Below are 24,498 nucleotides of genomic sequence, written 5' to 3'. Positions count from 1 at the left end.
CAGGTGCCGAAACTGGGAAGGGTGAGAAAAATGGAGTGAGGGGGAGGGAAGAGGTGGCAAGGGAGGAAAGGTGCTGAGGGGATAAGGAAGACTGAGGGAGAGACACAGAGAGATTAATAGATCAAGCGGTGAGGCGTATGATGAAAGTTTAGAGAAGAACAGAAAGAGAGAGAGGAGAGGACAGCAGAGAAGGATGGGAGGTCAAGCTATAGACTGGGAGTGGAGAGAAAGCGGGAGAAGTTATAGGAGAAGTGAGGGGCTGTTTTAGAACAAGGTGAGAAATCCGGTTCTGCCGGTGGGGGGGGGGAGAAGGACGCAGGGAGAGATGGAAAGACGGGAGGAAAATGAGGAAAGGAAGAAAGGAGGGGAAGTAGTCTGAGGTAAATGTCTGGGCTAAGAATCAATGAATTCATGGATAGATAGTGTGAAGGATGATTTTCTTTTCTTTTTATGGGATCAGGTAGTGGGGCTGAGAGGTTGAGACGATAAAGCCATAGCTCTTACCTGCTCATAGCGTGTGTTTGTGCATGCGTGAGCATGTGTGTGTTTGCCTATGTATGTGTGTATAGTTCCTGTACCAGAGGACATTTTTCACCATATATATATATATATATATATATATATTTATTTATTCAATTTTTTTATGTATATTTATTTATTTATTCTATTTTTTTATATATATTTATTTCTTTTTATATATTTATTTATTTATTTTTATATATTTATATATTTATTTATTTATTTTTATATTTATAAAAATAAATCAAGCAAATTAGGTCGAGTCACCAAAAAAGCAAGTCACTACTTTATTCACCCCAAATAACAATAAAACAATCAAATAAAAATTCCCGCATCTACTGTTAAAATGTGAACCCATATTCAATGTTTTCCCTATTTGTCCATGCCGCATCTTGTCAGAAAGTAGAAATCGGCAATTAAGTTTGGCATTATTATGCACTGGCGCTTTCCAGGAATTTGCACACAAAGCTTGAAAGAAGAAACAATTTCCAAGGTTTCCTGAAGCCTGTCAACAATTGCCAATTGAAAACCCTCAATTGCTAATCCAGCTATGAACACAGCAGAGAAATTAAAGTCAAAATCCACACACGCACAGTATCCCTCTTCACAGGAAGAAAGTTCCGGGCTCACAGCGACACGGTTCAAAGTTCAATCTTCCTCAAAAGATGTTGGCACTTAAAAGGTTGAAGGTTTGCCCTTTCTGAGTGTTGTTTCACATATGCACCATTTTCTGTTGTCATTTAAATACAACACCGCACCAAATTCCATCAAACTGATATTTTATTTTTCAAAGAGACACTGGTAAAAATCTAACCTTCTCTAGGTGGTAATTACTCCACATCAAAAGTGATTGGTTGCATTATTCATCATCATTCAGCATTACTCAGTCTAATCAAAGGTGCTTTTTAAACCACTTCAAAGTATCCATATTTACTTGGAGCATCTTTTGTGCTGCATCCATGAAAAATCAATTTAGGTCACGACATCAGCCTTTGTTATTACAAACACCGCTACATTTCTACTCACTTCTGTCCACTCTAGTCCGAATGCTCCCAAATCATAAAAGGAGGTAATTGACATCAAATTGAGGAGGGCTGTGTTGTTATCATTTTGGTCTTTATAAAATGTTTTTGTGGCGTGTGTACAATATGCCCCTTTGATGCACCCCAAGTCAAATATTTTGGGGTGAGGCGGATTCATTGGATTAATTATTATTTTATGAATGCCAGATTTATCATAAAAACGTATTTCGTCTATCAGGGCACATAGAACTCGCCGTCCAGGTCAATGTATTTTTTTTCTCCTTGCATTACTTTTACTTTGATACTTTAAGTAGTTTTAGAAGCAAACCTTTTCCACTTTTACCTAAGTAAAAAGCCTGAGTTTATACTTCAGAATTTTGAGGAAATTTCTCTTCAGAATTCCTGCAACTCATCTCATAACACAGTTTCAAATTTGAAATCTTCATCACAGCTACTGTATCATATTTAGCACTTTGGTCCTGTGCTGGTTGGCAGGAAAATTAATTTAAAAAAAAAACAAAAAACATTCAATCCATCACTCTGTGAATTGCCACTTTTAACTCTCCACTTTTCTTTGAGCAGCAAATTTGGAATGCACCGAATTATATAATAGACTCCTACAGCTGGCAACATTTCAACAATATGTTACTCCAAAAAATGAAAGTGAAAGTCAAAACATTCACTTGCAGCAGGGACTCCAGTAATCTCTATGGAGACGAGTCCCGCGATACGCTGATGCAACCAAAACACATCCAGCATGAGGGTTTTGTGGCGCCGACCTCCTGCAGGTGTCCCAAATAGATGCCTACCCTACACTATTTGCGGTTGAGTAAATATTGTATCACATGAAAAAAAAAACACGGTCGCCAGTGAGGCACTTCCACATCGGAATCTCGCCAAAAACTTCAAGTCAGACTCCACCTCGGCCCTGCCACTTGTCTCCCCCTCAAATAAAAGCCCTTCTTCCGATGTACCCTTGCTCCTCTCTGCAGTTGATCAAATGAGAAAAGGGAAATTTAACTATTCTCTCAGTATAGGCACCATGAAATGATTTGAGTTAAAAAGTACAAGGACATACACGGTTATGTCATCAACTCAATCTCATTTTTCGACTTTTGAAATGAAAGTTCATTTGTGCTGTTGTAATTTCCACGGTGACATTTCCTGCCACCGATGCGGACTGAACCCACTCCGACTCCTCACCCGCTCGAGTCCAAGTAATCCGAAGGACTAATTGTTTTGGGGAAATTGAATATAAGAATCTTGACCAGACATTTTTGCCTGTTTTAATTAAATGTATGTATATTCTCAACTGGAGAAGAATTTAGGGCAGCTGCATTAATGATAGGAGAGGAAGAAGAGAGGGGAGAGATAGAAAATGGGTCACTTTGGCGCAGGGTCTGTGAGGCTTCATTAGGAAATTCGTTGCAGTCATTCTGGGGCTTCTTCTAATTCAGCTTACTATTTCGGCACGATGGGATTCCAATATCAGTCTAACATTTGTAACCTCATCATAAGTAAAAAAAAAAGAAGGTGTCAGTCGTCGGGTTATGCCGATCTCGCACAATAACACCTGCCTGACATTTTTTGCCACATTTTTTTCTGTTAATTCTGCAAAAATTAATTCTCACCTGCCACGGTGCGAGAAATGTCAGGCGTTTCTTATCGAAATAAAAACTTTCCAAGTTTAGCCTGTCAGAATTGCCGAACAGTGAGAGAACATTGGAGTCAATTTACCGTACTGTTATTTTTGCCACATAGCAACTGGATCAAGGCAAAGCTCGGGCACTTTCCTCCCTCTTATACTTAATTTGCGCCTCCTCATTTGCACTCGTGATCTGCCTTCCCTCAGTGTCATTCCATTACACGTGTTCATCATTTGTGCTCGGCGTCAGGTTTGAAGACACTTTTGTGAATGTCTCTTTCAAGCTCACTCTTTGGTTTCTTTCGCCTTGAGCTCAGTCGTGGCGAATATGTCTTTAAAAAAAAAAAAGTAGGACAGCGCTGAGTAATTTGTTGCCTTACCAAATGATCATTCACAATTGTCACTCACCATATTACGATGACTGCCGGGCCACCCCGAGCACGTCTGCTCTGTCATCATCATTTCATTGGAATTCAAGGCGATGAGATGATTTACGCAAAGACATGACACGGTTTTACAAAGGATCACACAAGTGGAGTCATTTTGTTGCCAATATTTTTAAATGGGCTTTTTATTACATAATTTATGTGATGTCACTTGTGCATCTTACCAATGCGAGATGTGGAGAAGTTGAATGAAACTTAAAGGTTAAAACAAAGAAATGGATTGCCAATCTTTTTATTCATTGTGTTATTTTCAGGTACCTATCTTTTAACTTGAGAAAGATCCAAAGATCAAATTTGGAAGCAGTTGTGTACACATAATCATGCAAATTCCAGTCAGGAAGGCCGTAGCCGGAATCGAACCCTGCACCTCTGAACCGTGAGGCCATCATGCCAACCAGTCTCCACCGTGCTATTATTTTTTTTTTTTAATTCAATATTTCTCCTAAATCCTATGTTTTACGCTTCTGCGCTTTTCAGTTGAAACGGGTGAAAATGATTCCATAAAAAATGGTTGCCAACCTTTTTGTCTTTTTTGTCTGTGTACCTCTGAGCCTTTTTTTTTCCATCCCATGAGTACCCCACTCATATAATGACAATTCCCCAAAGGTAGAACGTAATACAACAGATTTTTAAATGAAACCATTTTCTTTGTCTCCTTAATTTGAATTTGAGGGTCTCAGGCATTGTCTACTTTTTAACAAACTTCAACATAAAAATCTGCAATCTGCATGTAATGGACACTCCTCTAATAGAAAAAAAGAAAAGAAAAATAATCCATGCATATGTGAATCAGTGGGTGCTGCACCATGATTATGTAGGGGTCAACACTTACCCCAAATATTACATTTATCATACAAAAAATGACCTCTTTAAGAACAAAACACTTAACGAGAATAATATTCCGACCCTCCATCATTTGTCATCTGACCTTTAATGAGACACTCGCGCTTGCACACGGCTTCAGCTGTGTCAAAGGTTATTTTCTCCCTCGTGAAACAAATTATAGCACACATTTTATTGACATGCTTATGAAATGACTAAAAATATTTACTGAACAATTTGCAAATAAATTTTTACATATTTCCACATGCGCCCTGCATTGTGCTCAAGGAGTACATATACCACTTTTACACCTGTAGGCAATTGCACAGTAATCTTTTTGAGTGAGCAATTTAGCCTCTGCTATTTGGGATTTTAGTATATCGGGCCTAAAATTCAGTGTAAGAGCATTTTGCATTTTATAAGGCTGTTTAAAAAAAATCCAAAGTTACTAAGGCTTGCTTAAAAAGACAGCACATCTGCTGCCCTGCTTACCCACTTCCCTTGATGTTGAGGCCAGACGACAGAACCCTAAGAAGAATGTTTCACACATGCGGAGTGACTGAAGATCCGCTGATATGACCTGCTTGGGGTTACATATCCAAACAGTTTTTCTAGGACACTGCTTTTCATAAATCATTTGGTTCATAGAATTCACTTTGTATGTTTGTTTGATTTTATTGATTTTTTTTTGCTTCTTCGCATGTGTGAAAGTTTTCATGAGGGATTCCCTAATGGTGAATCAAAGCCTCAAAAACCTGAAAGTAGTCATAATAAATAATTATTGCCTTTTTAAATACATGTTTAAGAATTCATTCTTCCCTTAAAATGTATGCGCCCTTATGTTACTTTATAGAGTATGCAGTCAGTGAGCTGAAATCACCATGGCGATGACCATGATGTTGTGTTTGGCATTACTAGTGGGCCTCCCAAATGCAAAATTATTTTGAAACAGTTATTTTCAGGTCAGCTCACAGCATATTTCTGCTCTTTGGTATTTCACTTCATATCACAGGTAAATCCAGCAATTCAAAGGGAAGTCATAGATTCTTTTGATGGGGATTGGGCAGCATGAAAAAGGTCTTAAATGACTGCACATTATTGCTTCAAACAATTTTTAGGAGAATTGAGAGAGAGAGAGAGAGAGAGAGAGAGAGAGAGAGAGAGAGAGAGAGAGAGAGAGAGAGAGAGAGAGAGGAGAGAGAGAGAGAGAGAGAGAGAGAGAGAGAGAGAGAGGAGAGAGAGAGAGAGAGAGAGGAGAGAGAGAGAGAGAGAGAGAGAGAGAGAGAGAGAGAGAGAGAGAGAGAGAGAGAGAGAGAGAGAGAGAGAGAGAGAGAGAGAGAGAGAGAGAGAGAGAGAGAGAGAGAGAGAGAGAGAGAGAGAGAGAGAGAGAGAGAGAGAGAGAGAGAGAGAGAGAGATGAGAGAGAGAGAGAGAGAGAGAGAGAGAGAGAGAGAGAGAGAGAGAGAGATTAATTAATCTGTTCAATGGTGCTCGTTGACACTGAAGTTGTGTCAACTGGGAGAACAAAAGTCCCGTAGGAATTCATGTCTAATAAAGTTACAAGCTCAAAGTGTCTCTATCATTAAAGAAAAGAAAAGTTTATTTACTGTACAGGCATCATTGAAAATGCTTGGATGTGATGTCACCTCCTGTTTTATTTGTACTTTTGGGAATTGATTTGCATATGTCTGTCTTTTGGCCAAACACAACCATATGTACTGATTGTAAAGTGAAATTGAACCGACATTTAGTTAATTGTATTGCTCATGTTATTATGTCGAGCTCACACTTCTTGGGCTTTTCTACCATAACCCTGCCCTCGAAATCACGCATTTAAATTTAATTGAAGAAGTTAACTGCGATTTGGTGTAGGTTCCAATTCACCCATGACCTTAATGAGGAGAAGCGACATAGGAAATGGATGAATATTGTACTGAGCAGCCAGCCGTAGGTAAAAGTTCTCTTTCTGGATGAATCATTATCATCACATAATAAGACTTTGCCATGGCTGACACTGGATCACAAAACACACACACACACACATAAAAGACCATAAAACATGAAAAATACTCTTCGGCAGTGTCAACATTAAATTTGCACAGAGTTAATTCATACACAAAGAGTTAAGGACTCCCTCCCCTTCGTTTGACTTTTGATGCAAATTTGGCTGACTGTGCCATTTTTGGCAACATTTAACTTTTGAGCCTAAGCTGTACTGTTCATTAAATACTTGTCTGACAGTGATCACAAATGAGCATCATTAAAAGTAAATTTAATACACCTCTTTGATGTTGGAATTTCCTTGCACATATCACGCAATTTTGTCACACATCTACCGTCATCATTTTGACATTTTATATTCATTTTATACGTCAAAAATGCTGCTCACTGATAGCCAGTGTCTTAGTTTTATTTTGCATTGCAGTCACACGTGATCTTTACATCAGGCAATAATCTATGCTGCCATCATCATATGCCCTTATTTAGAAAGTCGGTCGCAAAGCTGAAATGCAGGGATGGTGTAACAGCACAGACTAGTGGTAGATAAGTGTTATGGCACCTTGCTCCACTTGCGAATGAAACATGATTGTGCTTACTGAAGTTGCTTGGCCTTATAGTGTCATGGCTGGAATTGAAGTGGAAGGTACTGGTGAAATGATTACATTTTGAAATATGTATATAAGACATTTTAATTTCTCAATGTATTTAAGATGGCAGAACAGTGCTTTTGTGGTTTGAATAGCTGCCTCACAGTTGTGGGGTTCTGAGTTCAAATCTCTTCTCTGGCTTTCCTGTGAGGAGTTTGAATGTTTATGTGTGAAATTTATAGAAAAAAAATTTACAAATATGCCCAACAGGGTGTCCCTCGCCTCTCACCCAAAGTCAGCTGAGATTACAGCAACATTTCCCTAATAAAAACAAGCTGTATGGACATGAATGGATTCATGGACGTATTTAAGACTACAAAAAAAAAAGTTTCTATTCTTGAATACCTGACAGCTTCAACTTTGATTAGTTTAAGACTCATCCCAGATGACACCATCAGGGTCATTTTAATTGCAAAGCACAAGAGTTCACATTTTGAAAGTGCAAATGCACACAGTGCCTCGCCGCTTACGTTCCACGCACTTGCGTGTCAGTATTCACATGTGTGTCCTAATGCAACCCCTATGATCTGTCAGAATGTGTGCTAATCATACAGAGGTGCTGCATGCTTTTCCCACACCGACTTTCTTGGCCACACGCACACATATGCACAGGCCATTTGGCTGGCAAGAAGAGGCTCGCCTTTTAAAAGCCTTAAAAGCCCCCCAGTGTGGGAGCTGAAGCAGGGCTGCCCGTTTGACCTATGTGCTTTTAGAACTCGGCTGCAGCAGTTGAACTCAGGATGCACGCCGGTTACTACGATCCAAACGCCGTGGCATAAACACCACACACACAGACACACACCCATGTGAGCACCAGAGGGAACTCAGCCCAAAGCCCGAGTTGATTTTAAGAGCGTTGCATTTTGAAAGGCGAAGGCTCTCTTTCCTAATCTCCTCATCCCTTTCCCACCCCTTCCCGCTTTCCCTCTGTGTTGCAGGAGAATTCTGGGGAGATTTCTGTCTCTTTCAATCCTCAAAGATGAAGCAGCACTGGGGACCTGTTCACTGAGGCGGGTAAGAGCTCACTGCTTCGATGACCTCCAAATGCAAACGTTTTCACATGAAACCTCGAAAGATTCATTCCGGGTTGGATTGTAGTTGCGTGTAGGTTGCTTGAAGTTTTTTTTTTTTTTTTTTTCCCCGCCTTATATGTCAAGAGATTTGGGCCATGGGAAAAGCAGGAGTGGGGTACACACAAAATGATTTTTAACATCTTAGCCATTTTTTTAAAGTGTGAGCGACTTCACATATCTGCGATCTACTCGTGATAACACAGCACACACACACACACACACACACATTACAATATCTCCACCGACAATGGCGAGGGTCCTCAAACCAGATGTCTGTAATAGGGCCAAGACTGACCTGTGCGCCACAGAAGGCACAACGGGGCTTCCTGAGAAGATTTCTATAAAATCCAAAGTAAAAAAAAAAAAATAGTAGTGGAAGAAGAAATAGAAGCTAGACTTGCTGTTGGCTTATCTGGTAATTACATTGCGGCAGAAAACTAGCTGTGTTTAGAATCTCTCCCTGTCCACTACAACAGGAGGCCTGTTCTGAAAATAGCCAACCATTGTGATTTCCGGGGAATGTTGTAGAATTGATCATTTGGAATATTAACACTTGCAGAGAGTCATGTGTTTCCTTCCTTGTTAAATCGTTGTAGATAATTATTGAGACATTATTGATGTGATCACTTAGATCAGCAATGGGCAGCTTAAATGCTGCAGAAGAATTACCATTCAAGGACAGCACAAAATTGCTAAAAAAAAAAATATATATATATTTTTGAAACCTTTTAGGCCTTGTAATACTTCAAACTAGTTATTAATACTCGATGCCAAGTCTGTGAATTCTAATACGATAATTAAGTAATAAGTGTCCATAAACAGGCAGAATGAACTTGTTTAAAAAAAAAATTTTGAGCAAAAATAACTGAACAAAGCAAACTCAAGAAAATGATCACATTTTGGTTACATTTAGGAAATTATATCTCACTTAATATTTAGTTTTTCGCAGTGTAGCTCTCAATTTCATGAAGTTTTGTGACTCCTGCGTACTGTGACCTTGCCATTTTGTAGCACTGATCAGATGTGTAGTGACTCGTGAATAAAGGTTATTAATAATGCCTTAGTGGATATCAAAATCTCAACTATTGGTCATTTGAAAACCAACATATCCTATGATGCTTTGCACCAATACAGAAAAAGCAAGGTATTGATATTATGAAATGCAATCTTAAAAGGATATAATGTTAATTTATGTTAATTACCCCAAAGCAATGTGTCATGACGTAATGCCTATTTGTCAAGTTGCATCGTAATTAGCTCATCCGTTTCATCATGAATATGAAACTGCTTTAACATTTACTACTGGCTGCGATTGCCTGGCGACCGGTTCAGGGTGTACCCCGTTTCTCGCACAAAAACACCCCTGATCCTAGTGCGGATAAGCACTACAAAGAAGAGTTAGATGGATTTACCATTGTCGGAACCCGTCTGGTTTCCAAATCACGGCGGAAATGACACACTGAACGTATCTCACACCCCCAGCTCAAAATTGTCATTCGGGGACATTCTGCGATCGCGCTTTTTCTTTGATGACAATGTGGGGAGGGGGGGAATGCTCAAAAATACAGCCCGTTTGCTGCTTTGTGTGTAGCCTGCCTATGTGACTCCTGAGGGACAACAATATAAAAATTTCACCAACATCCACCACAGAGTGGACAGACTTGCAAAAGGAGCAGACAAGACAGAGTGGCGATCGCCGTCTCTTTTTAAAAGGCCGCCTCTTATACATTATTGACTATATAGCTCTCTAACGCACCGCTGAGCTTTTCCTCTCATGTCGACTTTTGCATGGCGTCACCGTTCTAAATATAAAGCATGTGTTCACCCATTTATGCCCTGTTAAAAGATGCAGCAGAGACTGTGTGCACAACTCTCCCGTGCCATTTTCCCTTTTTCCTTATTCTGAGCATGAAAAACTTGCGAAAAAATAAAAAATAAAATTAATAATAAAACAAATGAGAATTTTCATCTCATTCTTTCAGAGTGGCCGTCTGTGGGACTTCCAAAAAATGCACACAGCCGGAAGTCACATTATATTATAACAGGATAGATTTAGGAGGTTCATTTAAAGAAAAAAAAGAAACACAATAATAATAACAATAATAAAAAGTATGAAGGAGAGTAATTTACTTTTAACTCTAAAGTCAGCTTGATCACAATTGGTGTAGTATTCAAACTTGTCTCCAGGTGGCAGCGAAGCAACATACCCAAAGGGTATTTTCCTGTTTTGCAACTTTGCCCATACATGGAAGCCAAATGATCAGTATTTACTAGGTTACCATCATTTTTTTATTTATTTTTTTATTTTTTAATCGTCAAGGTGGCACATGAAGTCCACACCCTTATTTTTTACTTTTGCAGCAGACAAACGCTAATGATTATGTAGAGAATATTTTTTTCAATTTTATTTTTATTCATATAAAACATATTTGTCAGGTGCATACTATATATATATATATATATATATATATATATATATATATAACATTTTAATGCTTGAAACAGATTGCGTCTGTCGCTACAGATTTTTTTTCTTTTAAATTTTGTATGAATTGAAAGCAATACAGTATTCTTTAGCATTCAAAGCCTAAGTTGACACATGATCTGACTGACTTGTAAAAAAGCTGCTTGTCACATTACACATTTGAGCAACATTAAGAGGAAGAACCACATTTCTAATTTGGGACTTAAGCTGAAAAAGTTTGTGAAACCCGACTGTTGAGAAATTGATTGGCCCAATTTGGCATCCAGGGCATCTGCGAGCCTCACTTCATTTGTCTTCATCAAACAGACAATCTTATCAAGCAAATGACTCTTCCTGGCCTGCAAGAGAAACTATTGGTTCAACAGTGAACAGCTCTGTTGATTGATCAAGTGTGCAGAAAGTTTATCCACCCCTCTTGTGTTGTATTGCAGCTCCCACTTCATAACATCTTGCTCCGCTCAGAACCATGACTAAAGGTAAGGTAATGCACTCTAAATGTGCACGTGTGCGCGCGTGCGTTTGTGACTGTCTGCTACCCGGGAGGGAGAAAAAGTGTTGGAGGTGTGCGTCTTGCTGTTGATTTTATTACTTATGTTGTAAATGGCTGCCAGGATCAATGTGTGAGGTTGCTATAGTAACAGTGCACATTAGTACTGGGAGGAGGCCTGAGTGGGATATGAGGGGTGCACAGGGTGAGGAGAGGGGGTGGAATTGGAAATTAAGTGCCTCCAGCCAATGCGTGCGTGCTTGCGTGTGTGCGCGCGTGTGTGTGTGTGTGTGTGAATTGATTAGGTGTCATCTTGAAACGAATGCGATTGGGATAGAAAATTTCAGACATACAGTACACATACACACAAACATACACACACATTTTTGTTTATATATATATATATATATGTATATATATATATATATATATATATATGTGTGTCTGCAAAGGACGGAACACAGCATATGTTTTGAATAATGTCTGCCTCACAGACCAACGAGTAACATCATGAGTGGGTTGTGTATGTTATCACTCCCATTGCCACATCAGTTGAAGATGTTATGACACATAATACATTGAAGATGAGAATTTTAATGCCACGTTAGGTCATATTTTTGGCAGCCGTATAGTCATTGCAGTTATTGCCAATGTGTTGTGTCTCGATATGGGGACGGGTACGTTGTCGCTGTTTGATGAAAACGGTTATTTTGAGGAGCAATAAAGACGTGTAAACAAAAACATAAAAACACAGCCAACCAGCGGTTATCAGAATGGAGATACAGCGATATATTTTTTTTTTTCAACTTTTAATAACTGTTTCAGCTAGCGGTTCTGTGCCCCGCTGGGAACTAGTTGTGCTTGTTTGTTTATTTATTATTTTGCAGTACTACACCAAATCTACTAAAACTCTGTAGCTGAAAGACACAAGCCGTGAAGGAATGCATTTGTGAACGTTGACCTTTTTTCTGGTTTGGTTTTGTGAATGACACATGAATCCTAATCAACATTTCCATTCATTTGCATTTGTTGGGCATCTCTGAAGGGGTGTAGTGTATTGTTCATCTAAATTAGGATTTTGGCCTTGGCGTGGTTTTCACTACATTGAGTGGGCAGATAGTGTTTGTGTAAAAAAAAAATAAATAAATAAACGAAAGTTGTCTTCTGCCCCCTTGTGGCTCTTTTATGCATTAGCGTTCAAAGGAGACAAAATACTCAGGGCTCAGGTAACAACCAATCACGGCTCCTATGTTTTCTAAAGCTGAGCCACGATTGGTCGTTATCTGAGCACTGATCAACTGTGATGTCATTTTCAGTCGACAGTAAACGACAAAATGGCCGCCCTCTGAGATGTCCAAAAGCAGGTGGATTTTGCTGCTTAACTCATTTTCCACAAACACAATATAAATCAGAATACCATGTTTCTACTAGTGGGCTTGCATAGAACACATTCTTTGGGGGCTGACTTCCCGTTTAAAGTAAGCATTTCTTGGAAACACAAATGAAGAATTTTCCATCTCCAAGCGCGCCAGAAAACGTTACAGAATATGAAATAATCTCAGCCGTCCACAAGAAAAAGAAACAGCCCTGAATCATCTCCCGTTTTACTCGAAGCTGCATTGAAAATGATCCTTTTTAATATCATTAGACAAGGATTTAAATTAATTCAGCCGGGAACATCAAGATTATGTTCCGGCAACATTCCGTGCACGGCAGAAACAGCACTCCTCTCTTGTTACTGTGCTTCTCTCTCGCTCATTGCTATGCACCAATGTCACACTGTTTGCACACTAGTTTGGCTAAATGAAGGCAATATTGAAATCATTTCTGTGCTATTTGATTAGTGCTGAAGTTTTCCTCGTTTTTATTGCTTCCTCTTTTTAATAATACACAGTGCTGAAGGGAAAAATGCTGGAACACATATTATGGCATTTTTATGGCCAGTGTTTGTGATTTATGTGACGGCAACAAGTTGTTGTCAAGACACAACAATGTGACATGTTTTGATGTTCATTGTGCACATGTTTGCATATGTTGCAAATATCAAGTATAAAGCACTTAGCGTGTCACGGAATATTCTGCAAAGTGCTTATGAGGATGTATTGGAAGCCTCAACCGCATTTTTTTATAGATTACTACTATTACTATAGTGTTTCTTCTTTTTTTAATTCTAATATATATTATGTATCCTTGTATAAATAATTAAAATCTGTATATTAAAAAATGGTTGCTTCTTTGCCCAATCAAAAAATAAGCAACAAAGAAGCAAACTTTTTTTAATTTTTTTTTGTTTGTGTGAAAAAAAAACAGTTAATTTTGACTGTTTGGAGAGCCATCTGACTCAAACACATATTTAAGTCAGTATCAGGAAAAAAAAATCAAACGTGATGATTTTTGGTCATTTTGTCAAATAATTTCCAAATGTGCAAGAATACATATTTTTTTAAACCACAAAGTATTTCTTATATTTCATAAAATATTTTTCATTATAAATGCTTGAATATTTTGTTTGTATTAAGCATTTTATTTTAATTCATGTTTGCAAAATGTATTGAACGTGCACATTTTAATCAACAGAGGAACACAAATCATTGCTGCTATTTTTCTTGGAATATTTTATAGTTTAAAATGGGACAAATGACAAATTGCTTTCACTGCCTATGTGCAGACAAAGCCTTGACATTTTTTTTGCCCACGCTGATGCTGAGGTATGCCGTAGAGAAAATGTGAATTATTTATTTCGATGTTAAAAGTACAAGATGTGTGTTTTCAATCTTTAATTGCTCAAAGACTGCGGTTAAAATCAACAACAACCTGCCATGACTTTTTGAGGGGGGGACGGGGATAAACCGAACTGACATGAACCTTTCATTTCAGATGACATTTTGAAGAAGCCTTGAGTCTTTCTGCACAGCCAAGCAACCAAACACACACACACACACACACACCCGTCCACACGCTTTTGTCTCCTGTATTTGCACAATGTGCAGCCTGCTGTGTGTTCTAGCCATTCTGCACCTTGCAAGACTTGGCTTCACGCAGCGATTACACCTAGACGCTTCTTCAAAAGAGAATTTAGCATTGGCCAGTCGGGCTTAATCTGGCCGTGTGGAACGGGACCTCGATCCTGTGGAGCCTTGGCCAGATATGACGGAGAACAAAGAGTCGGCAGATTAGTGGGCACGAGGAAGAGGTCGGCGCCTGACAGGCCGTCTCTCGGCAGCTCCTCCCGAATCTCTCCACTCTCCCTAATGAAGTCTGAGGGAGACATGATCCCCCTGGTGTCTTTTTGACTTTCTCTTTTCCCCATCTCTGTCCGCTTCCCTTCCTGTGAGGTGAGCATGTGGGCGAGAGGAGAGGAAGAGTGTGTGTCTTATCGCTTCATTAGCCCGTAGATTTCTGGGTCACTCGTAGCCTTGTTCCCACTGTCTCCCATGCTGTAATTACCCTCACATGAGTCACACCACATAATTAGGATGGCCCCAGACCCGCTCAGTGGGGCCCACACACACACACACACACACACGCAAACAGATAAATGTTGGTTTTACCAGGCAGTACAATTCTAATGAGATTATGTTGGATGAGGGGCACGCTCACAATTAATCATCACGGACATGACTTCAAATTTTCTTCTAATCAATTATATTTTTCAATCAAGGTTTTACGCTATGCCCCTTTAGTTCTCCCTCAATCTAAATGATTCCATCCGAATTCTCATGGTTAGTTTAAAATTGTCCAAATGCAGTGATTTCAGCCTCTCAACTGCAATTCGTTGACCTCTATCGTCCTTCATGAAAGCAGACTGATTATCTTTTGTGTTTAACAAAAATAAGACTTTTGCAAACATCAGCTTTCACTTTGGAAAAGTAGTTGAATCTGTTTCGAAATGGCTGTTGAATAATTATACACAGTAATTGGTAAAAAAAAACTAAAGAAAAAAAAACATTAATGCGAAAAAAAAATGTATTTGCTTATTCAATTAATCGTTAAAGTGGGTTGAAGTGATTTGATGTTGATTTTTTTCCCTAACCTACACTATATTTGGCCAAGACATATTTTACATGAGACAAATATGATGGCACACCACCAAACAAAAAAGTCACGCTGACAAATAGATAAAAATAAAAGATGAGAGCGGCTGACTCATTGACGAGAAATTCATGCTGCACTCACACAATAATAAAAAAACAACATTCAACATAATGGTAAGATATGTTTTTAATTATTTGTTTTACTGGCAGTCTATCAAAATGTGTTAACATGAAATTGGTCCGTAGAGCAACTTTGCCGAAAAAAATTATCAGCAATTTCTTGACTTCAACTCAACTTTCATCATAAAAATCTTAAACTGTTCGAACCCTTGTACAAAGGTTCATTCTACCTTCAGACGTCTATGGGCATATTACCGTATTCTGCCCGTCACTATATATTGCTGGCTTCGCTAGATGAACAAAGATATATTATTTGTAGGAAATGAACAATAATCATTTTAGCACTACATAGTAGCTGAGAATCGATGAGCGAAAGGATGACGTATTTTCACAGTGCCCGCCTTCTATCAATCCATCCATTTTTTTTTTTATAGCACTTGTCCTCATTATGGTCATGCCAGCTGACTTTGACCAAGAAGCTAGAGTACACCCCAAAGTGGTTGCCAGCCAATCACATGAGGTGGGGGGGTGAGTTTTAAGGGGTCCACTGCTATTGTTGCGCTGCACACAGACAGAGTGGAATTGCTTGCCCGGTTTTTACAGGTGCTTCTGTGCTAGTTACTGCCAAAATAGGCACAATACTTCACTAATAAAATGAGCAAAGTGACGTTTGATTTAGGCTGTTCTATTAGAGACTACATAAATCTCAACTTGACCATAAAACAAGAAGTCATTGGATGAATCCTATCTTGTCATCCTTTCTTTAGGTGATAAATGCTTTCCCTCAGTGGTACATAAAACAGCTTCTCTTTTGTTTTCATCATCTGTCTTCCCTCAAAACCTTTCAATTTGTACGACTGACAGAACAGTTCAGGGAAATACTGAGAACTCAGTGCAAAGAGTCTGTCCAGACCATTGTGTTGAGGGAAATCTCTAGTATTACGTAGTCTTTATGGGGAAGTCGTGGGTAAGAGGCCTTATGAAAGCTTAAATACCGAGACACACACACACGCACACACGCAGGGGCAATGGATTAGGGTGAGGATTATGGAAGCCTCCCATAGCTGCGAACCAGGCCGAGAGAGATGACTGTCATGACAAGTATTAATAATGTACAGTAAGTTTGGATGGATTTGGATGTCTTGATGACTCAATCACATTTAAAATGTGGCAAGTAATAAATAGTTCTAGTAAATATATTCATTGCATTTAGCATTTTCATTGTTAGATATGTGATGATTTAGCTCTTGGCAATAACCTGGTGCTTGTGTTTAGGCCTGCATGGGCCTTCAACATAGTGAAATCTTTTGTCACACTTTGACCTCTCATCTGTCAATGATGTCAATACATTTAACTAGTAGTGTGTAATAACTGTGTAATATAAATAAATATATTTAAACTGTATGAAGCCACACTGTACTTGGATCAGTGCTTCTCAAATAGTGGGTTGGGGGGGCCCTGGGGAGGCACGGATCAATGCTGAGGAGGGGGGGGGGTGGTGTGTGAACCTGGGGAACATGCTTTTTCTCCGCCGTACTACAATAAAGTGTAATTGAACATCCACTCCAGTAGTGGGCAGTGGTGTTCAAAAATGCTATTATTCATAGTTGTGGCGGTGAGTGGGTGGTGGGGAGGGGGCCCGAATTGTTTTCTTCGTGCTATGGGGGGGGCGTAACAAAAGATATTTTTCACAGGTAGCTTTTCGATCCGATCTTTTTGTGTACTCGTTCACTTCAGAAAAGCAAATGCGAACTTCCCATGTGAATGGAAATATGGTCCCGAGTGTAGCGGCTCTATTCAGAATGACAGAGGAGTGAGGTGGGAGGAGGTAGAAATATTTGTGGGAAATGAGAGAACACTCCTCGATCTCCTCGTTTCGTAGAGATGGCTACTAAAGATGACGTCACGTCACTCCCGTGCGTAGAAAATAAACAGTCTACGTGGATGAATTACTACTATCACCGCAAACATCCAATTTATGTTTCATGTTTCAAATGTTTGCCCCGACACAGAGTGTTCGGAATGAATTGTTTAATCATGTGTGGTGTTTTGGTTGTTTTAATTAAAACTCTGAAATGATATTGCGGGGCTTTTAGCCTTTCTGTGGTTTGTCGTCATGGACTTGTGTTGTTATTCAGAATGCGTTGCTTTCAATCAGGCTGACATTTTGCAGCATATGAGATCCTTTTGTGTGCTTTTGGCTACCAATCGTGCATTCTAGACACTTTGATATGGGGTTTAAAAACCCAGCCGCATAGCACTCAGTCATATCCTGCTCATCCATGATGGAACACTAGTCATTCGCTGACTAGGTTGCTCAGTCTGTGGTGAGCTTCGCTTCGGCTTGGATGCTTCTCGCATGTCTGGGGCCACCAGACATCTGTCATCAGCACGCAACTCACTGGAGGTCTGCGGCTCCCTATGAGGTCGTCTTTTCTACCACTGTCAAATACAATCATCCTCTTGATGTCATTTATTTATTTATTTTTTTCAATTCACTCTACGTGTTTCTTCCTGGCCTCCTCCAACTCATTGACATATCTCCTCCCCCTTCTTTCAGCGTGTTGTAATACATAGCCAGCAATTTGCCAATCACGCCCACGATGACACCCACGTATACGGATACACACGCACGAGGCATACAGACCACGAGAGCTGCTGTGGTGTATAATAACACATAATTGGCTATTGTGGGTTGGCAAAGGGAACCAATCACAGTGACAAGCACTTTGCGGGGACCTGTGTGAATGTGTCTACATGCATACAAAATACACAAGTTTGAAGAATTGGCCAATCCTAAGTGCACATCTCTTGTCTGTTTACATCCCCGTCATGGTTACGTTGGAGTCAAAATAAGCTATTTGACTGCGCCATAAGTATTCCAAGGGAGGTTTGTGACAAAATGCAGCCGTGCACTTCTCCACTAATATGGTCGCTGCTCAGCTTGTCACTCGTCACCCATTTGGAGGGAGTCAGCAGTCCTGGTTAATGGGCTGTCGTCTTGCCAGGGAACCTGATGACTCCAATTGCTTCAAACTCCCGACATAATGTTGTTCTTTCGGGGGGCCGGGGATGCAGGGTTCACGCAAAACTCAAACCGCAGCGCTGGAATTTAGTCGGAATTCAGAGGAAAAATACAGTACAACCTTTAAGGTCAAACATAATAATCATTTCTCACATGCTGCTGCAATTTATTTTGGTTTTGGCAACTACTTTTGCCCTAGAAATTTCATCAAGACATTTTTTGTACCTAACGTCAAGAATTGACATTCAAAGAGAAATTAGTGGCTGTTAAAGGGGGAGCTAGCATTGAAAAAACTGCTAGCAAGATTTGAACGTATCCCACCTCAACCTCAAGTGAATGTGATCCAACATGGGCATTGATAATGGCATCACATTATAAAAGTGCATAGTCATGATAAAAAGACACAGAGAACGCTGTTCAACTTCAACGAAAAAGCAGCGCTAGCTATAACGAGCATTAGCAATGTAAACATTCCACCACGAGATGCTATGTTGGTAGCATGACTTACTTTCTATCGCAGGGGTGATCAGTTAATTTGGCAAAGAGGCTACATGAGAAACTGGAACACTTGATGAGACCCAAACCTAACTTCAATTTTGTCTATATTCTATTTTTATTATATCATGTTTATAGCGAGAACATCGCTAAGTTAGAACAGTGCTGGCAAAAGTCATTGCGCTTGCTTTCTCCCATCCTTGTTATATTGTCCAAACATCAAATTAAAGCACTAATTTCAATTTCAAAATGAAAACAGCATCATTTTAAGTTTTACTTTGACTTCATGGTCTCCGTGAGGGCCGGTCAGAGACTGTGAGCAGGCCGAATGTAGGCCCCGGGCCGTACTTTGCCTAGGACTGGACCGGTTGAAAGCCGATCGCAGTTCTTGGTAGTTAATTGACATTTCTTTAATGTGAATAATTGAATAAAAAGATTGATTTGATGAACCATCATCCTGGTGTTGTTTTGTGTTTGCTTTGGATGGAGAATCTAAGAACGCCCCTGCTCTCAGTTGTTACTGTATATTCCATTCTTCACACTCTTTGTTTTACCACCACAAAAGAGAAAATGCAAAACACGTGTTGAGTTCAGTCAGACTTCATCTCGTGTGGAGTCTCTCATGATTGCCGTTCAAATACTGAGGTTTTGTGCGACTTCAGGCCCCCAAAAAAACGATTTGATTTTCCCAATTATACTTTGCTCTGAGTTTCATCTGTAACTCATGTTAGAAGCTGCCGACAGATTTTTGTGCATGTGTGTGTTAGGTCACATCAACAAAACTAGTGTTGTGAAAATAATTTGCGTGAAACTATGGAGTTGTGAAAAATATTATGTTTCTAGGTATGTATAGGATCACTGCGGAAATTTACGTAACTGGAATAATATTCCTTTTTTTTTTTTTAACTTTTTGTATAAATTCTCTTGAAAACACATCAAGCCACACCAGCTGCACTCATGTGGCATATGGAGGATGACTTTTTTTGTATTGTTTTCTTTAATCTTTGGCCAAGTTTTGTCATTCATTTTTCCTCACTTTACATGGCATGTCTCTGTCACCTCTTCCTCACTCACTTTTTTTCCCCCTTCTTACTCTCTGCAGTTTCATCCTCATCCAACACATACGCAGACTGCCCATTGTTTATTTAGTCCGTGTGTGTGTGTGTGTGTGTGTTCAGCATACTCTGCAAATATGATTCTTTTTCTCAATCGCTAATAGGTGCTACCATGAAGATGTGCACACCAGCGTGCATACTTCATCTTCCCAAACCAGCTCAATATGCCCCAAATGCAATTTTCTCCTTGTGAAAAGAGCAAGCTGGATGTTCATCATTCTGCGGTCCCCTCTTAGTTTTTAATAAAAGCTTCTTCACGCTTGCTCGGCTGCTTTCTCTTGTGCTCCCCCATGTCACTCCCTCTTTTTCACTCCTTTGTCACCAATGCACACGCGTACACAAACACACACACACACACACACTGCAGGGTCATACCTTCCTGCCTTGTGCAGCTATGACGTCGTAGATCCATCTCTTATACATGATTGAAGTGCATATCGCAGCTCGTCCCTGACAGTTGCCTTGCAGTGCTGCTTTACATTCTGAGCTGGCGATGCAGCCCAACCAAGCGCATCTTGTGTTTGTGTTGGCAAAAAAAAAAATTACAAAAATTAATTTTAAAAAAATCACTCAAACAATGAAGATTACAACACTTTTATAAAGGCTTCAATGAATTCATTAAATTGCGCTTCCAAAAGATCGCAATTTTCCTTTTTTCTCTGCAGCAAAGCCAGTGCAAGGTTCTCTATTGTGAGTGCAGTGCGAACATGTTTACAACAGGAGTCCAAAGTGGTGCCTTTTAACGGCACAATAGAGACGTCACGTAAGGAAGATGGTGTGCTGCAAAGTGGAACCTTAAAGACAGTCCACATGTTATTGTCGTCTCGTTTATTGTGCTTATAGGATCGTTATCGTAATAACAAAGGTGTCTTGGAGCTTCAGTGAAATGAAAAAAAAATGAAGAATAAAGTCATACAACTATAAAAATGAAGGTGAAAAGAGAATCAAGTTGTAATGATACAAGAAAGACATTTCTTTTGGACATAAAAATATAATCATAATTTGAATGTAGGATTAGGAATGTTGAGGATCTCGTCAGGTGACAACAAGGAAATGGCCTCATTTGTTGAGTTTGGTCAATCATCAACCTGAAGCCCGTTCAAGTAATATTTAACTATATTTCCCGACAAAGATATGAATGTGGCAAGTGTCAACAAAGAGAAAAGCTGCTGCTGGTCTCGTCTTTACCTTGTGGGTGTATTTTGCCGTTGACTTGTTCATTTCTCCAAATATTTGCATTTTATTCTGCACAACTTTATTTTCCTAACATTACTTCAACAACTTCATTGACATTAACTTATGACTTTTTTCCGCAGCATTTCTCTTCTGAAATGCTTCTTCTGTCATAGAGCCATTCCTGTTTTTAATTATGACTTTAGAACTTCAACAATCTGTTTACTGTACAAGGGAGCAACAACAGCCACATAACTTGCTTTCTTGTTTGGTTGCCGGTACCGTATTTTCAATTTTGCACATGTGCTTCTCAGAAAATGAACCGCCATTATTAAGTCAATTGTGTAATAGGAGACATGGTTGAAGTCTCCAAAAAATATTCAGTGAATGGATATTCATGGAAGTAAGTCTTGAATTTTTTTTTTTTCTGGAGGGTAGAGCGTCCAGGTTTTTTTGGCAGCACCATTACTCATTAACCGTCAGCGGTTGGAGCGAGTTGTGCGAGTGTGCAAATGGAAGGCGCTGCGGTTGTAGCTATGATACTGACATTAATTCAAATGTCATGGCTTTAATGGCCATTCCGCTGCGCACCCTCCTCATAAGTCACAAGCTGAACTTTCAAGGTGACACAACAAGATTTGCCAGGCCTCCCCTTTCTTTTATAAACATTTTGTTAATCCTCTTGTTCATTGTTAAAAGTGGCTTTGCAGTTTGTGCTAATTCAAATTCCAGGATTTGATTTTGTGTTGCACGCATGTGGAATTGGACTGTAATCTTTGGTAAATATAACAAATAGAGAAGCCCTTGTTTATTCTTTTTTACGCTGCGGGAGCCAGACAAATGCCCCTTCATTTTTTATCACACTCCAGATCAGAAGAGGGCAGCACAATTTTAGCTGGTTGGCATGTCTTCACAGATAAATAAAAAGGAAGATATGCAATGTTAAGTTTAGATGGAAAAAAGATGACATTGCCAATTCATTCTTGTCACATTTATTTAGTCTAGCGATAGACGGGTATGTTTTTTTTTGGGGGGGGGGCAATACCGATTATTAGTAGTCCAGCAGACCGATAACCGATATTCAGAGCCGATATTCAATTTCATTGAAAAGTAAAATCTTTGCCCCAAAATCTAAAAGAAATAATTCAAACTTTTAACTAAGTTGAAATGTCATTGAACATTTTTTTTCAGATTTGCACAATTTTGATTTAAGAATCTATCCATCCATCCTTTTTCCAATCCCCTTTTCCTCACGAGGGTCACAGGCGTACATTAATTATTATTATAAATCTTTGATCATATAATGGTTGATGTAAAATTCTTACAAAAATCGGCCTTCAGATTTTTAAAAAAGATCGATGCCGATAAGTGTGTCATTAATTTCCATTTAGGTAATGTTGAAATATGGTTGGTGGTGGGATTTCCCAATCGCTCCCTTACAACCACAAGTGAGCGAAATATTTCTAGATTATGAAAAGCACTCCATTGAGAACAGTTTCCAGTTGCCGGCAGGTTGTCCCAAAATGTGACTCATCAATTTCAAGATTACCGTTCCATCGCGAGATGAGATGAAGTCGTTAACCGTCGCTTATCAAGTGATCAAGTTTCATGCGTTGGTGGCTAGAAATGTCAATAAAATGCAGAATTCTTTCACAACTGCAACCACGGACAACTGATAAATGAGTTGGTTGATGCTGTTTTGTGTGTCTCACGGGACTTTATAAAACAGTTTTGTGTATGGATGTCTTTGAGGTTCTGCCGCAGTACGTGTGAAGCCTTTGAATTCGGAACCGTTGCGTTGATAAATATTCATCAGTTTGCTCCTTGATTGTGTGATGGACAGCTGCTAGGAAGTGTAGATTCGTGTCTACGCAGTCAGGGCTGCGAATTGACTGACGCAATGTCTGATGAAAAGGCACAGCAAGTATTTAGCGGAGGTCTATACGACAAACACGGCAATGCCTCACAGCTCCGTGCCGGCGGTGCATTGTGGGGGCTCCGACAAGAAGGCCCATCAAATATAGCTTGACGTCCTATTACATCCACTGACGTGATCTCGATAGCAGGAACCTTATCTTTAATGTGCTGAGTCATTATCTTCTCGGGACGGCTATGTGCATGTACGCGTGTGATTGGAACTTTGCACAGCTGTTTTTGTGCACGCTAAGCAGCGAATTGTGCATTTTATAGTAATAAAACTAATAATATTCTTTTTGATGTGTTAATATACCAATATATTTGTTCATGCGGGTGACGTGGTTTGGAACATGAGAGTGAATCGCACGTAACACCCGATTTACAGAATGAGCAAGACGTGAGTGAATTTATTTCTTTGATCCTCTGTAGAAAATGTGTTTTTCTTGATCAAATTCTGAATTATAAGCTTTTACTTAAACTGTCAGTCAAAAATGAGCTGTATTTATTTACTTTGGCGCTCATTAAAATACTTGTTAAGGTTGAGGAAAAAAGTTTTTTTTTCTATTTATGCTGCTCAAATGTGATGTCTATTTGCTCAAACCGCTATGTCAGCACCCCAAGCAAACGTGTTTAGAGGCCAGCCATTTTTGACATTCAAATTAAATCCATCCCCATCATACCTGAGACCTGCTTTGCCGACGTAAACTTTATTTATTTCCTTTTTTTTTTTTTTACTCATAAGATAATAAAAGCATCGATTGTGTTTTCACTCGTGTCAGTGGCACACATGAATTTTTGAGCGGTTCGGTGCATTGGGTGATGTCTGACTGATTTTAGGAACGAAGCAGCTCACAAAAAACGGAATTGGTCTTGTGATAACACACTCGATGGTGGGGCCGTCACACCAGAGAGCCAAAAACTTGTAATCAAGCAACTAAAATGTCACATTTTCCAAGTATTTCTCCTACGGCCTCCCTCAAACATATGCTTCCAGTTTTCCAATGCGAAAAAAAAACAAAAACATAACTGTAACTCTATCGCCATTCGTCATTCATGCAGAGACATTAAAAGGATTGAGCTCTTGAACTCTTTTTCAAACCGCACATCAAGGTTATTTTTGTTTACAAAAACTAACAAAATAACTCAAAATGTAATTGAATAATCAATTTTGTTAAAATATTTTACTTTTAATGAAAATTATCTATAATGGCAGAGAAACTGTCCTTCGTTTTCATCTTTAGCAATTAATTGAAGACATATTTGAGTCTTTGGCGTTGATTTAAAAATGTTTGTATTTCAGTCTGCCCAAAGAAGAGAAGGTCGAACGGTCAACTGGGAGTAAATAAATAAATAGTAGACTATACAACCGGGTATAATACTTGTCAACATTAATTCAAGCCAGCAATCCACTTTAGGAGTTGACAACTTGGCAAACCAAGCATCCTAGCTTTATTATAATTTGGGCGCACGCAT

General features: G+C 39.3%; 1 protein-coding gene across 11 annotated transcripts in view; it reads left to right on the top strand.

Moving 5' to 3' along the window:
* The window catches only part of LOC148332303 (receptor-type tyrosine-protein phosphatase delta-like), a 160,746-nt gene that overhangs the window by 40,947 nt on the left and 95,301 nt on the right, over positions 1-24,498 (top strand). For all 11 annotated transcript variants that reach the window (XM_088303216.1, XM_088303213.1, XM_088303220.1 and 8 more), the window contains exons 4-5: positions 8,040-8,115; positions 11,091-11,135. The gene's annotated coding sequence lies outside the window, so the exon portion shown is untranslated. The remainder of the gene's footprint in view (positions 1-8,039; positions 8,116-11,090; positions 11,136-24,498) is intronic.

The sequence above is a fragment of the Idiotropiscis lumnitzeri genome, chromosome 8, assembly GCF_059441095.1.
Source record: "Idiotropiscis lumnitzeri isolate Australia: NSW breed Sydney's pygmy pipehorse chromosome 8, RoL_Ilum_1.0, whole genome shotgun sequence".
NCBI classification, from domain to species: domain Eukaryota; kingdom Metazoa; phylum Chordata; class Actinopteri; order Syngnathiformes; family Syngnathidae; genus Idiotropiscis; species Idiotropiscis lumnitzeri.
The sequence above is the reverse complement of the archived record's forward strand: the minus strand, read 5'-3'. Positions and strand labels throughout refer to the sequence as shown.